This window comes from Ochlerotatus camptorhynchus, unplaced genomic scaffold (assembly GCF_037179485.1).
Source record: "Ochlerotatus camptorhynchus isolate MF236.1 unplaced genomic scaffold, CSIRO-AGI_Acam_v1.1 ptg000330l, whole genome shotgun sequence".
NCBI lineage: Eukaryota > Metazoa > Arthropoda > Insecta > Diptera > Culicidae > Ochlerotatus > Ochlerotatus camptorhynchus.
In genome coordinates this window covers 4,498,455-4,515,941 of record NW_027040818.1, presented here as the reverse complement: position 1 = coordinate 4,515,941, position 17,487 = coordinate 4,498,455, and the positions used below count along the sequence as shown (strand labels likewise).

The window sequence follows — 17,487 nt, the reverse complement described above, 5'->3', positions numbered from 1 at the left end:
GAGCATCATGCATGGGCATGGCAGGAAGGGGGAAAAATGAATAATTATGCCCAGCTTGCAGAAACGGCCGATGACGAGGGCCGCGAAATCCAAACGCGAAACGGCCGCCGTTTGCGTAAACGAATTTTATGCTTCTCCGTGCTGTTCAAACCCTTTATCTCTCTCTCCCCCCCCTCGCTACCACTGCCTCGCTGTTCGCATAACAGTCCCATGTGACATTTGAGTGATTTTGAGTTATATTCAAAAATGTGATCCATGCAATATCGTCTTTTAAAAGTACTGATAAAAAGTAGGGTTAGGTTCAAATTATTGACATAACAGTCCCAAAAAAAAATATCTTAATGATTTTATAGAAAATTCAAGCATAATTACCCAATCAAAATAAATCCATGCTGAACGTTTTGATCGAAAGAATGACTACAAACCAATGTCTTGATTTTGAGTCATTGATTTATTTGTATTTGAAGAAGTCAGGAGCTGGCTTCAGGTTCTGTGCGCTCCGTTATGGTCCGCTCGTCGCAGCTGATATCAATATGGGACATGGGACTGTTGTGCGAATAGCGACAGTATAGGTTCACAACCACTGACTGTTCTGGTCTGGTCTGGTTGGTAACAAAATGAATCTTCCCTTTTAAGGGATATGTTTATTTACTGTGTATTGAACCGAAGTTTCTTGGAAATCTGAGTCGCACAGTAGGCGGGATGGAACGAATTAAATAAAGTCTCACTAAATATGTATTGAGTTATTCTTCTTTTTCTTTTTCACTTTTCAAGCTTATTGCTTATCGAATATTACACAGTTCGAAAATATAGTGTAAATTCTATGATGCACATAAATGGAGCGTCATATATCATACAAGTTTACATTTTAGATCTAGTAAATTTAAAGGAATATACCAAATATTGTATGCAACCATCCATCTTTGTAAACAACTTTTCATACAAGTTGCTAGTTTACGTGAAAATTAAGTTTACATGCATGATTGTTTGCATGCAGGGATGTTTACATCAGCAGATAAATTCTGATTTTTTTTTCTCTTTAGGTGCACTTCCACAGTTATTAGTTGAGAGCTTTCGATGCCTGTACCATTTTAGCATTAGTATAATTGTGTGACAAGTACAATCCTAACTCTATGCCCAGGGAAGTCGAGAAATTTTCCAACCCGAAAAATGCCTAGACCGGACCGGGAATCGAACCCAGCCACCTCCAGCATGCACAGTTCGAAAAAGTAGTGTAAATTTTTGATCAGTATGATGCACATAAATGGAGCGTCACATAACATATAAGTTTACAATATATATCATGTAAAGTTCTGAGACATTTCATGCAATGTAACAAATATTGTATACAAAAGCCCATTGTTGTAAACGACATTGTTTACAAGTTGCTCGGTTGCGTGAAATGAAATACAAGTTTACGCGAATGAATGTTTACATCACTAGGGGAAACGCTCCTATAGCTGCGGTACGTTAGAAGCGTTAGGTTCCTATAGTTGTGCATTAGACTGATGCAAAATTTGAAATTTTCGCTACACAGTGCTCAAACGGTTCCAAATTGGGCCCTGATTAGCATCCCAAAATTTGAACTCATTTAGTGAGAAACTGACTTGGCACAAACCATTTGAAGTTTATATGGGAATTACTATGGAAAAACCATAATTTCGGTTCATATCCATCTCAAAAATTAGCCAGTTCACTCTACTTAAGAAAATGATAGCTGAACTTGTTGAAAATTTTATCAGCTACAACTTTGTTGAGAACCACTTTTCGATCAAATGTAAGTAACAAAAGTAAATAATGATTCAAGTCTCTGATGTCTTATGATTATGCTCAATCAACTGTTCAGCAGGCAACATTGGTGTTTATGGCGCGTAGAATAGAGGACAAAAATCACGGCTACTATGTCACACTAAAGAATAAAGTGTTGCCCACAAAACAGTTGCTTGATCATGGCATAAGATTAACAATCTCTCAAACAATTAATAACTATTTAATTTGACGTTTGGCTTAAAAACGATTTTCCGCAAAGTTGTAGCTGATAAAAATTACCATAAGAATAGCAATGGAATTTGTTAACAGTACAATATGTAAAAAGGCTAGAAGACAATGAACAAACAGTTTTGTTTTCCCATAGTAATTTCCATATAAACTTCAAATGGTTTGTGCCAGGTCAAATTCTTATCAAATGAGTTTAAGCTTTCGGAGGCTAATCAGGACCCGATTTGAAACCGTTTGAACACTGTGGAGCGAAAATTTCAAATTTTGCATCAGTCTATTGTGCATGGAGACTCAATACACAACTATAGGAACCTAACGATTCTAACGTACCGCAACTATAGGAGCGTTTACCCTATTAAAATTAAGAATTTTTATCTGTGTGGTCTTGCTTTGTAGCTGCGAATTTACCGACTGAGCTAAGGGAGGCCCCATACATTGTATAGCCAGTTTGGGTGGGTGTTAGGCAAGTGTCTATGGTTCATACACGTTTTCAAAAATTTGGGATAAATGACCCTGCTACTGGACTACTCCTTATAAAAAAAACACTGAACTAGAAAATCAAACATTTAAAAAAAGTGAATGTCCTAAAAAAATTTCCTATGCCATTTTTCGACAACTTAGGCTTGGACATGGTGTGTATGGAATTCTTATAGGCCATGATTAGAACACACCATAATAGGAACGTATAACCATAACTGGTACATCTACCCTACATGTAAAAGATAGAGCTTCCTGTGCTGAGCAATGTTTGTTCTACGGATACTTTTGTTTTTAAGTCTAAGTCAAGAAAATTAAAATATTAAAAAACTACAAGGGACAACCCTAAGGGGTTGTACGCAATGGTGCCGTAGGACTATTTATTAACTGCAGCAGGAGCTTGTGTTTTGTGTAGGAATAAGAATTTGAGCGGGATTCTCTCTGTTTATACTCTTTAGTATGACGCGCTTAACAAAGATGGCCCACAGCGACTCACGAAGAGCTACTGATTCCGATCAATAGCGGTGCGGCTTCTTCCTCCTTCTATTGATGCTCATGTGGGCTGCAGCTCGCTGCTTGCAGGCAGCCTTTCGTTGTGTATTGGAGAACACCACCACTCACCACGCGGTTAACATAATACGTTTGGTGAGATCGGATGGAATTCAAGTTTGAAATCTGTGTTAGGAAAATCGCTTTTCGAAGGCAATCGGTGATAATTATAATTATCAAAGCAACAGTTGCACATTGATGCAATTATCAATAGTGACATTTTGAAATTAAATGATAAAGTCTTAACCTTAGCAGATGCGCAGAAATATTTCTGATCGATAAGTGATAAAATTATTGAAATTGGTCCAGGGGCAGCTGAATTATTAACGTTCAAAATCTTTCATAATTTTTTTACATGTTCTATTTTCGGTTTTCACAAAGTGTACCACCATGTAGAAATCACAGACGTAGTCCTACGTCAACATATTTTGATATATTCAGCTAAGGTTGCGACCAGATTTTTTTTTTTATATTTGTGAAAATCTATGACAAATTATAGATCACAGTCAAGAGAAACTTGATAATTTGGACAAATTTTTAAGATAACAGACTTGAACGACTAGATCATAGAGTTGACAAAAAATCGAATATTAGTGATTGGACACAAATTGGACAATTAACGTTCCTGTCGCAACTCGTCGTGTCAGACTTCGCACGCTCATTTTTAATTAATCTTTCCAACACCAATTTGTTACCTAATCAAGCTGTAAATTGATGTGATTATTTAAAGGCAATTATTTACTCTCAACATTGGTCGTAAAAAAGTGACTTTAGTGAGTTAATTTTAATAAATTTAGTGACTTTTTGACTCTAGTGACTGACAAGAAAAAAGTGATCTAGTCACTAAAAAGTGACCTGGTACCAGCCCTGTCATAGGGATCGTCCAGAAATGACGTAGCGATCATAGTTTGGGACCTCTAGTTTCATAATCTGTGTGATTTAACCTTTTCAGAACGGATGGGTCGGGGGCGGGACATTTTGCCGGAGTTCATTTCACCGAATGGGTCATTTCACCGAAGGTCATTTAGCCGAATGGGTAATTTTGCCGAAGAGCAACCTATTTTCAACGATTTTGAACTTTTCTCAAAGCTCAGTAAATTTTGAAATCAGTCTCGAAAAAAGATTAAGAAGGTATGATTTTTTCAACCTGGCGAGCTATTACAATGTAATGCTTCCTTCTTTTGAACATGAGCAGTTCTTTTGAGTTTTACTGATTTCAAAAAAATTCAAATTATAGTTATTTTTGATTTATAGGCACGCTTTCTTCTTTTAAACATGTGCAGTTCTTCCGAGCTGTACTGATTTCGGAAATTTTTAAACAATCAATGTACGGGAAATGGATATAAATGCGCTCAATTTGTGCCCATACATAAATTCAGCAGCGACCAAAAATATCCATTAGTACCGTCCTAATGACGCGTTCATCTAGATAAAATTGATTAATAGCAGATTCTTAGCGATGGGCCCAATCTTAGATCCATAGGCCAACATTAGAGTCATTTCCTCTATTACATTTTTAGAAATGTTTTCTTCTTTTAAATATGACCAGTTCTTTCGAGTTGTACTGATAAAAAAATCTATTTATTTTCAAAATAATCAATATTTTTTTATTTAAAGGAATGATTCTTTCTTTTAAACATGACCAGTTCTTTCAGTTTGATTCATGATTAAAATTCGGCGAAATGACCAATTCGGCGAAATAGCACAGCCCCGGATGGGTCTGCCCACCTCCTATGATTTGCTGTATAGAATCACAAGTGATAGTTAGACCCATACTTTCCTGGGCAAAGTTGTATTTTCAGATGTTAACATTACAGTAAAAATATGAAAGTGCAAGTTTGTAGCCAAAGTTGATGGCCTGGATATTCAAATCCTTATGAAGATTTTATGTTTGAGAACATGGACTTGAACCTGCACAGGAACGATACCATTAGTAACGGTGCATGCCTTGCCACGTTCATTAAGGTTGAATTATTAATGAAGCATTCGTTTCCTTAACCTATAATATACTGGTCTAGGGTCTCCAAATCGTCTTGGAGTTCAGATTATTAAATCTACTGGATCAACCAGGGTTTGCACGATGTCCCTAGCAATAAAATATGTCCAATCAGACTCATACAGCCCATGTGCATCATCAACGATTCTTTTTCATGTACATAAGTTGATCTAGATTCTCCAACTCGTCCGAAAGTTCAGATCACACGATCTACTAGATCGACCACGACTGGTCTTTAGCAACGAAACATGTCCAAATAGGTTCATATAGTTTAGGCATATCATTTACAATCCATTTGTATGTATGATAGATCTTCTAGATTGTCCAAACCGTGCTGGGGTTCAGATAAAATGATCTACTACATCAACCACGATTGGTACAATGATCTCAACAACGGAACATGACTCAGCAGATTCATAGAGTTAACGCGCAAAATTCACAATCCATTTTTATGTAGGGGAAATGGCTCTAATGTTGGCCTATGGATCTAAGATTGGGCCCATCGCTAAAAATCTGCTATTTATCAATGTTATCTAGATGAACACGTCATTGGGACAGTACTAATGGATATTTTTGAATGCTATTGAAAATTTAGTCGATTGCTGAATTTATGTATGGGCCTAAATTAGGGACATTTAGGCCGACATTACATCCATTTCCCCTATATTAGATGTTAGGTTCTCAAAAAAAAAGTGATAAAACACAACTTAATTCCTTCCTATTAATCAGCTACGGATGTGACAACGATGGTGAGTTCACCATGTTATATCTTCATTTTATTTCAACAGACGCTTTGGACAGCAATTTCATCATGTATTTACAAAAATTACATTTGCCAGTAACACTGAATGGGTGTATTCTACACACTAAGATTAGTTTACCGAAATCTGTGAAATTTTAACAAAATCTTTATGTCTTTATGTGGAAGATAGTAATTATTTTCTACTTACTATCTGTCCAGTAAAAGATATCCGTCTTGCTCTTAATAGTTTTGAGTTCGTACCACCTACTAATTAGATGCTTTAGGTTTTCCAAATCGTCCTAAATTTCAGACCAAACGACTTCCAAATTACGTACAGTGTATCTCAAAATTAATATACAGTTGTATATAAATTTTAGAAAAACTGCTCTAAAAGCACAAGTTGAAAAGATACGTCTCTGAAATTTTGGCAGTTGACTCAGCATACATTTATCAATTATTGGCTCAGAATTTATCATATGTGGTTGACTTAACAAAAAGTTAGAGCAATTGAAGAAAAATACCGTTTTTTTAAGCTTATTTTTTGAAACAAAATGAACATAACTTCATTATTAGTTGCAATAAAGATCACTCATGTGCCACTAATTTGACTAAAATTCGTCCACTAGACTCCAATTAAGACCAAAACTATATCAATAAATCTATAAAAATCTGTTCAACCACCAGCCACGATTAAGTAAATATAAATATATAAATATAAATATATAAATATAAATATATAAATATAAATATATAAATATAAATATATAAATATAAATATATAAATATAAATATATAAATATAAATATAAATTCCAGATCAAGTGGGTACACCACCTGTGGTCGATGTCACCGATTTGAGCCAAACTTAGCCAAAACGCTTATTTTGGCCCTCTCGGCTACAACCCTGAATTTTCGCGATTTTTGAAAATTTCATCTTTCAAAAGAGATTACTCCACAACCAAATAAGCTATTCGTGATCTCAGAACGCCAATTTGAAAGTATTTTAATATAGATACTCATACATGCTCATCATGTACCCACATTTTGTTTTTGTTATAGTAACTACAGTAAACAGACTGATTACCGGCAGGTATCCAAATTATAAAAAATGGCCTATTTTCCCATGGGCAGGATTTTTATTTCTTAATATTTTGGGCTCAAATTATCGCCACACTTTGGAAAACTCTCCTACTAGATGTGTTTTCAAGGGCATATGGTTTGGACAAATAGTTTTTGAGATATGAGCAAATGAGTGAGTGGTAGTTTTGAGCTTTTCTGGTGGAAAATCAATGTTATTGAATATTTTCTTTATTTTTTACTTTTCTCGACATTCTACGATCACGAATAGCTTATTTGGTTGTGGAGTAATCTCTTCTGACAGTAAATTTTTCGAAAATCCAGGGTTGTAGCCCAGAAGGATGTAGGCACTTTAGAGTAAAATAAAAAAGGCGTTTGTTTAGAATGCCAAACAAGCGTTTTGGCCAAGTTTGGGTCAAATCGGTTACATCGATCACAACTTTTTAAAATTCTGTACCCACTTAAGGGGGTATTCCCGATCTTTTTTTCAAAAAATCAATTTTTTTTCACGTTTTTTTGTACTTTAGACTATATACTTTCATCCCCCCAAGCCGTTTTCCGATCAGCGAATTCGGTGTCCAGGCATAGCTGACTAATGGTAAGAACCCCCAAATGGTTTTAACTAAAGTCAAAACTTTAAACGCGTTTTTCTCGAAACCACATTTTTTTTATCGGGCGAAGATTTTTCTCAGAAACTATAAGAGATATTGACTTGAATCTTTGCGCATTTTGTTCCGTATTAAATTCTTTGGAACTTTCAGCCAAAAATATTAACATTTAACATTGTTTGAAGCACCTTAAAGCTGCAAAAAAGCGGGCTAAAAATCGCCTGTTTTTTCATATGGCCGACATTTTGTTAATTTGCAAGATTTTTTGCTGCCAACGGGAGAAGCTCCAGAGAATCTTATGCAGATTATTAATTTCATCACGAAATTTGTTTCAGATGAAGCCGTTCCAGAGAAAAGTCTTCGCCCGTCCAGGCGTTTGCGGCGAACAGGGGTCTGTTTGCCGCCATTTTGTGACGTCAATAATGTTTTTTTTTAGGCCGAAAAAAATTTATTTGTAAACTTTAATGTTCAATAAACAAGAATCCCAAAGAGTTAGGCGCATTACTATTCATTTTCCTTGAAAAAAATTAATTGAAAAACAGGCCGAAAAAAGGCAAAAGATTGGGAATACCCCCTTAAGCAGGAATGACCCATATATACACCATGTTTAAAAAAATTGTCCTCTAGGGTGTACGATCGATTTTGAGACATTCGATATTCGATCATTTAAATTATACAATATAGACTGACAAAAAAAAGTTTGTTTAGCTACTAAATCAAATGATAATAATTCATAGATAATTTAGAGAACTTATAACATATTTTATCCACGAAAGTGGAACCTAAACGATGCACATAAACTCTATAAATTTGCGTAGATAATTGCTGCTGAGGCTGTCGTGAAAGTTCTGGTTGAACTAGATGATCCCTTGATATGATGTCCAGGGAGATTTGCCGAACCTAGAACATCTTAAATACACCAAAATCCCTCATAAGAGATGTGCTTCGACTTCATGAAATTGTTTGCATATGTTTCGTTCCTAAGTACATTGTCTCAGTCGATGGTCTAGTAGATCATTTGACCTAAACTCCTCCTGTATGATTTGCAGGTCCTAGAACATCTAACATACATAGCAATTGTTGGTAACAGATGCGTCCATAAATCTGCTTGGATGTATTTAGCTGCTAGGGACATTATCTCAGTTGTGGTTGAAGTATTTAATCGAACGATCTGAACTCCACGACGATTTGAAGAATATTGAACATCTCATACATATGAAAAAATATGTAAATTATGTACGTAGACTTTATGAATCTGTTTGGATATGTTACGTTGCTTACGGCGTTGCTTCAGTCGTGGATGATTTAGAAGATCATTTGATCTGAACTTCGAAACGTTTTGGAAAACCTACCACATCTTATATACATGGAAATGGATCGTAAATGATACGTATAGACTCTATTAATCTGTTGGACATGTCTCGATGCTATTATGTCGATGCTATTGTCTCAGTCGTAGTTGAACTTGTAGATCATTTGCTGTGAACTCCAGGACAATTTGGAGAACCTAAAACATCTGACTCAATGACTCTACTTGGACATTTTTCGGTGCTAGGATTTTTTTTCCATTCTTGGTTGATCTAATACATCTAAACTCCAGGACGGTTTGACGAACTGATGCTAAGAATATTGTGCAAGCCCTGGTTGATCAAGTAGATCATACGATCTGAGCACTTGGAACGATTTAGAAGACTTAGAATATGTTATGACCATGCGAATGGATCTAGAATGATAAATCATAAACATGACATACAGGATGCGTGACGAATTTTTGCAGTAAATTACATATTTGAGAAAAATAACACCAGTTAGTTATTCTAGCAATGAATGGTTTGTGATTTATTTTCTTTCGCAACATATGGAAGTTGTAACTAATTTTATTCGAAAAAAAAATCGTCTTTTCTTTCGACGACTGCAGTTAGACGCTTCCGGAAACTGCCGCATGCACGTTTTACAATGTTTCGATCCATAGATGTCATCACTGCCTTGATTTTAGCTTTTAGCAACTTATGTGTGGTGTGAGGGGTTCTATAAGTATCCCGTTCGACGAAGCTCCATACAAAATAATCCATCGGATTGATATCGGTACTGCTTGGGGGCCAAATTTCAACTCCCAAAATTCCGAAATATTTTCCGCAAGCCATTTCTGTGTTTTATTAGCTCAGTATGAGCAGGTGCTCCGTCTTGTTGGAAGATGAAATGACGGCCAGCAGCAACCTTCTTCATCCACCATCCATCATCGGCTGTTACCTTTATTTCAGACACATTTACCGACCGAACTATTTCTTTTACGCTTACGCCGGCGCGTAACAAAGCGACAACGGCTGACCGATTGCTCTCTTGTTTCGACATCTTTGTGTTTACTCAACACTGTTTGTTTACATCTTACACCTAACAGTATAAGCTATCCAGTGCTGCCAAATATATCTAAATCATGATCCACAAGCATGAGAAATTACTATTTGAAATTTACTGCAAAAATTCGTCACGCACCCTGTAGTGTCATACCATAAGAAAAACCAGTACCGAGATGATTTTAGCAATATAACCAAGAATGTTTTTTTTTGCTAGAAAATGGACAAATTCTAGCGAAAATTAAAATTATTGCAACAATTCAATAATTATCCAAAGTTCCATGGAAATCGAAGAAGGTTGTCTCTGATAGATTTGTCACTAGGTGTGGAAATGCTCAGTATTATTACCAAGCATTCAATTCACCCAACCTTACCTGGCAGAATTCACCCAACACCTTCCTTTCAGCTTAAATAACGCGATTCACTTATACCAATAACTCACCGATACCAACTGTGCACTCGAAAAGCTCCGATAAACGAACCGACCACAACCGCACTCACTAACACAACTGCAGCAACCATACCACCGGTTCGTTAGTTAAATACCTTCCACTCACGTCATGTTCAATGCGTGGCTTTGTGTGGACAAACATAGCAATGTGGCAACGCATACCCTAAAATTAGTACAGGCAGGTAGGTGATGAACCATCACTAGCCGTTATCACAAAACCATGATGAACACATGAGGACAGTCCAACGAACGGTTTGCCTAGGCGCCGCCAAACCATTCGCGTGAGTCGTAATTGCTGAGCAGTGACGAAACTTGCTGACACTCATTCAACAAACAACATTAGATTACATGCACAAGTCATAGGCTGCGGCTAGAATAAGCTGATAAGCTCTGGTCGATTGTGTGTCAGTCAGCGCTTTCGCTTGATTCATCGCGATATTATATTACACCTTACTCTGGCCATACATCAATCCACAGAAGCCGAAAATTAGAAACTCAAACGGGACTCATGACTCCCTGTTTCCCCATGCGGGTTAGCGGTAGAGCAAGGTCATTTGTTTATTGTATGACGATGAATGGAAACACAATCAGTAGCAGGGACGGGCGGCGTATATCGCTAGTTGGGATTTGTTTAATCGAAGACTCAACAACAACGACCGTTCGGGTAATTTGTACTCGGTGGTGGTGTAACGCTTTGTGCCATAGTGTACCCAGGCATTATCGGTTCAGTAGTGGGTGTTGGATATGGGAACTGACGTAGTTAGTAATTGGAAAACTCGACTCATGAATGGAGGTGGAAAATTTAATCAATCTATGCCGACGCCGGTTTGTTTTTCGGGAAGGCAATCTAATAGGAGGGGAATTTTTCATAGTTGTAGTTACGCTTAAATGGTTTGCACAGATACAGAAGCGAAAAGCTCGAATTAGTTCATTATCATTATTATTATTATTATGATACATTGTAACATTTGATTTACCTAGTTCTGTTAAATTCCTTCAATGGCGTGTGTATACAAATCATACAGATAATGGGTCTGCTAGTACCTGTCGAGAGAAATAAAGAGAAAAGAAGAGTGATTAGCAAATTTCTGTTGTTTCCAACTGCAGTGCATTCCTTATCTTTGACAGATACACTTCCCGAGCAAAGTCGGTTAACCAAATGAAAGTAAATTGAAATTAAAGTTTGTTTTTCATATCATAATAAAAATTAACTTGATTTCAATTGTCGCAACATAAGTCTGATTACATTTTAAGCTTTCATTAAGAAGTCAAGAGTTTTTTTTTTAATTAAAGCAACTTATCTTAAATTTTTGGTGTTAATGTCGTGTTGTACACTTAATTCATCTCTTCTGTCGTTGAACTAACGATTATTGTTTATTTGTTTTGTTTTACATATTTTATGTCAGTCGTGACTTGTTCGGGATGATATTTGAACACAAGTCTTTCAGTGTGAGAAGCATGAATGCAAACCATTTACGCCAGTCCCATATTCAATTAAATATTATGAATGCAAAATCAGTTAACAAAATGATTTCATAGAAAGCAGGATTAGTTTTCCGTTTGATTCAATAGTGTAAAATTATGTGAGGTAGAACGGGGTAACTACGAAGGTCTTTTGAAGCAAATTCTATATATATTTTTGCAACTATTATTTTTTTTTCAAATATATTTTTGAAAACAAGTACTGAGAACCCTAAAGTCAATTTGTTAGTAATTTGTTATGACCAATTTTATTTTGGAGTTACTTTGATAATATTCGATGAATGTAGAAAAACATACGTGAATCTCAATTAATTTTGAAGTATATAATCATTTGGAAAATATGAAAAACATACTAGGGGAAATGGCTCTAATGTTGGCCTATGGATCTAAGATTGGGCCCATCGCTAAAAATGTGCTATTTATCAATTGTATATAGATGAACGCGTCATTGGGACGGTACAAATGGATATTTTTGGTTGCTATTGAAAATTTAGTCGATTGCTGAATTTATGTATGGGCCCAAATTAGGGACACTTAGGCCGACATTACATACATTTCCCCTATATAAAAACTCCACACGATATCAAAGGCAATACCCTAAGCTACAAAACGCTATGATGAAACATGAGTTCGATAAAAGCATAGTTAATTGGATCAACGAAATGCTTAGCAAAAGAGAAATCTCAGCAAAACTTGGAAGCTCATCCATAACAGTGAGAGCTGTAGAAGGGTGTCCTCAAGGAGGTGTTCTTTCACCTCTACTGTGGTCTTTAATAGTTGATGACCTTCTCAAAAACTTAAAAGCACAGTGCTTCGAGATTATTGGCTTCGCAGATGATATAGTCATATTAGTGCGTGGAAAATATGACTATGTCATTTCAAGTAGAATGCAAATTGCTTTAAATTATGTTTCATCGTGGTGCACTAGCGAAAGATTGAATATTAATCCATCTAAAGCAACTGTTGTACCATTCACACGAAGAAAAAAAAATGTCCTTAAATAATATTAAACTGAAAGGAATAATTTTAGAACTTTCAAAAACAGTCAAGTATCTGTGAGTTACTCTTGACAACAAACTAAATTGGAATTCGCATCTAGAGCAAGTCATCAGTAAAGCAACAAATGCTCTTTGGATAAGTAAAAAAAAACTTTTGGTAGGAAATGGGGGCTTAAACCTAAAATGATCCACTGGATTTAGTTTGGTGGCCTAAAACCAATGAAAAATCAGCTCAGACGAAGCTGCGGAGGTTGTAAAGATTAGCCACTCTCTCAATAACTGGTGCAATGAGCAGCACACCAAGTATGGCACTAGATGCTCCACTTTATCTGCTTCCGTTGCATCAATTTATTCAATTGGAAGCCGTAAGGAGTGCATTAAGGATCCGACGGTCACAGAACTTCATTGAAGGTGATCTTAGAGGACATATGAGCATCCTAAAAATGTTCATTATTGATTCTCTTGTGATACATAATGAAGATTGGATGAAGAAAAAATATCACTTCGATCGTCTTTACAGTGTAGCAGATGCGGATCGCGATTTGTGGGACAATGGAGGACCAAACATTCGTCCAGGATCAATTGTCTTTTATACAGACAGCTCTAGATTGGATAATCGTGTAGGAGCAGGGGTAACAGGTCCAGGAATAAATATCTCAATATCTATGGGCTACTGGCCTACCGTGTTCCAAGCAGAAGTACAAGCAATTCTTGAATGTTCTAAAATTTGCTTGCGTAGAAATTATAGACATTCGAATATCTGCATTATGTCTGATAGCCAAGCAGCACTAAATGCTTTGAAATCAGCAACATTTTATTCTAAACTTGTATGGGAATGTGCAATGTAACTCCAAAAATTGGCCTGCCAAAACCAAGTGAACCTATTTTGGGTTCCTGGTCACTGCGGAATTCAAAGGAATGAGAAAACCGACACACTAGCTAGGCTTGGATCATCTAAACAATTTATAGGACCAGAACCATTCTGTGGAGTTTCTACTTGAATGGAGTTCAAGAAATGAGAAAAAATTAAAGCGGAGACCAATTGGAACAACACTCTCATTTCTAGGCAGTCGAAACGGTTTATTAATCCGAGCATTTCAATAACTAGCAAAATTCTTGAACTATCAAAGAAAGATCTCAGTATGTACAGTATGGTTTAATAACAGGACACTGTCCATGTAAATATAACTTGAAGCTAATAGGAAAACTTCAAGAGGACATGTGTCGATTATGTGGCATAGAAAAAGAAGACTCTGAACACCTGCTATGCTCTTGTACAGCAATCTTCAATAAGAGGCGTATTTTTCTGTATAAGGGGCTGACAGAACCCTTTGATATTTGGAATTCAGTTCCCAGCCAAGTAGTGAAATTCATTCGAAATGTAATACCTGACTGGGAAAATGCTTTCGGTCAGTCTATGTCGGTCGCGCTTCATAAAATGGTGATTCGACATGCTGAAAAAGCAATATTTAAACGGGCAATATATCACAATACTGGTCGCAGTGATCAAAATACCCAACAGGGAAAAACAGCTAGAAAATCGAACCAATGTTGCCAATTTGGACTTAGTGCAGAGAGTAAATTTAATCATTAAATTCTACTATTAAAGTTACCCGCATTATGAAAAATATTCCGTTTTATGGTACTCATTTTTGATGTGTTAATAACCGTTAACTCAACCAAAATGAAGTCAAAGATCACTCAGAATTTCAACATCAAAATAGTAAATTTGGTTCTTAATTAGATCTCTAACGTGTGGTGGCCATTAGGCTGAATAGGTCATTAGGCCTTTGAAAATACTGCAATATCTCTGTGTGCGGAGGGAAATACAAATTCATGACATGAATCTTTGAGAATATTTTTCACAAAAACGTCACGTTGAATGTGTCTTATGCGATCTAGAGGACTCTTTAATCAATTTCGCAAGGCTCCTGAGAGTGGTTTAGAAACACTAAAACGTGCGTTTTATTAATTACGCGAAACGGATTATTTTAGGCGTACAGTGTCTTTGGAGAAGTTTGTGTTTTTGATTAGCTCATTCTTTGAACTTAACTTTTTCATGATTAATCCACCTAGTAGGGAGATGGAAAAACATGTTTTTTGAAAGTCGAGATAGCAAATGATAGACAATATTTTAGATAGTATTAAAGAAGTATTTTTTAGAACATATCAACTCTCTATCTGTTACAGTTTTTGAGATATGTAAGGTTTTCTGTATGAAGCATTTACTGCCCAAAAAGCTAAAAAAATATGTCAATTTTGTCTCGACCCCTTCCGATTTGAATGAAACATTGCTCACATGTTCGCTGCTATCAATGATTGCATTTTTCATTTAAATATGATTTTTTTCTCTACACAATAACTTTTAAAAATGGCGTATTAAAAAAACAATCATAACATTAAAAATATCAATATCAATAATATCAAAAAATCATAACATGAAAAATATTGATCTGATCAAAATGAGATCTGAAAAGAAGTTGTAGGTATTATGATTGAATGGGGGGAGGTGATTTGCCACCTTCTGCATTTAGGGATCCTAGGAAAACAAACTGGGATCATTATGCACAGTGCTTGAATTCTGACATATTTACAAATGATATTAAAATTGAATCGATTCAACAGTTGAAATAATTTTCCAAAAATGGTAAACGAAAGGATTATCAGTTCTTTCAACAGTAGTTGTCCTATCAAGCGGTCCTCCTCTAGCAGGAATGTACCGTGGTGGAATTCTAATTTGGAACGCCTTCGGAAGACTTCTCGTAAGATGTTCAAGGTGAAAATCACTTCTGATTGGACACAGGACAAGAAATCTCTATCTGAATATAATAACGAAATAAGGAAATCTAAGAGGCGGTCTTGGATTCGAATGTGTGAAAGCATAAACAGTACTCCGGAAGTGGAAAGGTTACAAAAATCTCTTTCGAAAGATCATATGACAGAACTAGGTAATCTTAAATGTCTTGATGGAGATTTCACCAAATATCCTTCTGAACCTTTAGATCTAATGATGGAAACACATTTTCCAGGATCAGTCTTGTGTGAGGCATCGGCTCATTTTGTTGATGAAAGATGTTCTACGGAGACCTCTTCGGAGTCTCAAAGAACAGGAGACACCACACATATAGCTGATGAAATCTTCACCGAGGCCAGAGTAGAAAATGCGGTGAGATCTTTTCAACCCTTCTTCAGAAAGGTGAAGCAGTGCTAATTCCGGCTCCAACTTAGATTTTTAAGGTTCAATTTACTTTGATGCATTTTTAAAAAATCCAAAAACAGTTTTTTTCGACGCTTTATTTTAGATTGCAAAAAGCTCGCGTCATTTTGTGTAAAATATCAAAAGGAATCGCTGTTTGCAATCTGAAATAATGCGTCGGAAAAAAAACTGCTTTTGAAATTTTCCAAAATCGCACTAAAGTAAATTGAACCTTAAGGCAAGTATAAGGTTAAATTATATTCTATCAAAATGGAGATTGGTAAGAGTTATATTCATGCCAAAAAATGGGAGGCGCGACAAAACGCATCCAAAATCATTCAGGCCTATCAGTCTTTCTTCAATTTTGTTAAAGACTATGGAAAAAGTGTTGAATGATTTCATCAATTCAACTTACATGTTCACGCATCCAATATCTAATTTTCAGTTTGCGTATCAATCCGGAAAGTCAACAGCTACTGCTCCCCATACCTTAGTAACAAAAATTTAAAAATCTCTTTCAGTTAAAGGAATTGCACTCTGCTCTTTCTTGGATATTGAAGGAGCTTTTGATAACGCATCCTATTCCTCTATGGTTTACGCCATGAAGGCAAGGAACTTCGATAGGCGCATCGTCAACTGGATTCAGACTATGCTTGCAAAAAGGGAAATCAGTTCTGGGCTGGGTAGCTCATCTATAACATTAAAGACAACGAAAGGTTGTCCTCAAGGAGCGGTTCTCCCACCACTGCTGTGGTCTTTAGTTGTAGATGATCTTCTAAGAAGCCTGGAAGCTAAGTCGTAATCATCCCCTTTACTAGAAAGAGGAAGATTATCCTAAAAGAATTCAATCTTGGAGGAGAGCAGATCCATCTTAGTGAACAGGTCAAATACCTAGGAGTTATTTTGGACGCCAAGTTGAGTTGGAATGCTCAGCTTGATTCTGTGATTAACAAAGCAACCACTGCCCTGTGGACATGCTACAAAACTATTGGAAGAAAGTGAGGTTTGAAACCAAAAATGACAATGTTGATTTACACATCAATAATCCGTTTGAAAGCAGCATATGCTTCGTTAGTGTGGCTAAAATCAAAAGAGGCTACTGCACAGAGGAAACTAAACTAGCAAAACTTCAACGCCTAGTATGCATTGCAATAACGGGTGCGGTGCGTAGCACCCCATCAAAAGCATTAGAAGCAATCCTCAATCTGCTGCCCTTGCATGAACATGTGCAACTAGAAGCGGAAAGAAGTGCTCTAAGGCTCAAAAGATCTAAAAAAGCCATGCCAGGTGATCTTATCAAGAAAGCTGAAGAAATGTTATAAAATTTAGTGAAGAGCTTAGGCTGGTAAATTAGTTTAAAAAAATTTATATTTTTTTAATTTTTTTGTTAGTTTTTAAAGTTTATGAAATTGCATATTTTTTAGTAAAATAATAATTTATTTGAGTCTTGCGCCTAATTTCCAATCAATTTGCACATAGTAACTTTTTTCCTTAGTCCAGTCGTTCTCAAGTTAATGCGAATTAATAATAATAGTAATAATAATTTCCTCATTTTATACC

General features: G+C 36.1%; 2 protein-coding genes across 6 annotated transcripts in view; one reads left to right on the top strand and one right to left on the bottom strand.

The window, feature by feature from the left end:
• Positions 1-17,487, bottom strand: part of foi (fear-of-intimacy) — a 118,621-nt gene that overhangs the window by 38,794 nt on the left and 62,340 nt on the right. The window contains exon 1 of one of the 5 annotated variants that reach the window (XM_065230442.1): positions 11,229-11,246. The exons of the other annotated variants lie outside the window; for them this stretch is intronic. The gene's annotated coding sequence lies outside the window, so the exon portion shown is untranslated. Of the gene's footprint in view, positions 1-11,228; positions 11,247-17,487 lie in introns of those variants that run through there. 5 annotated transcript variants of the gene reach the window in all.
• LOC135708470 (uncharacterized) overlaps positions 1-17,487 on the top strand; it is a 309,553-nt gene that overhangs the window by 273,037 nt on the left and 19,029 nt on the right. The gene's annotated exons all lie outside the window — the stretch shown is intronic.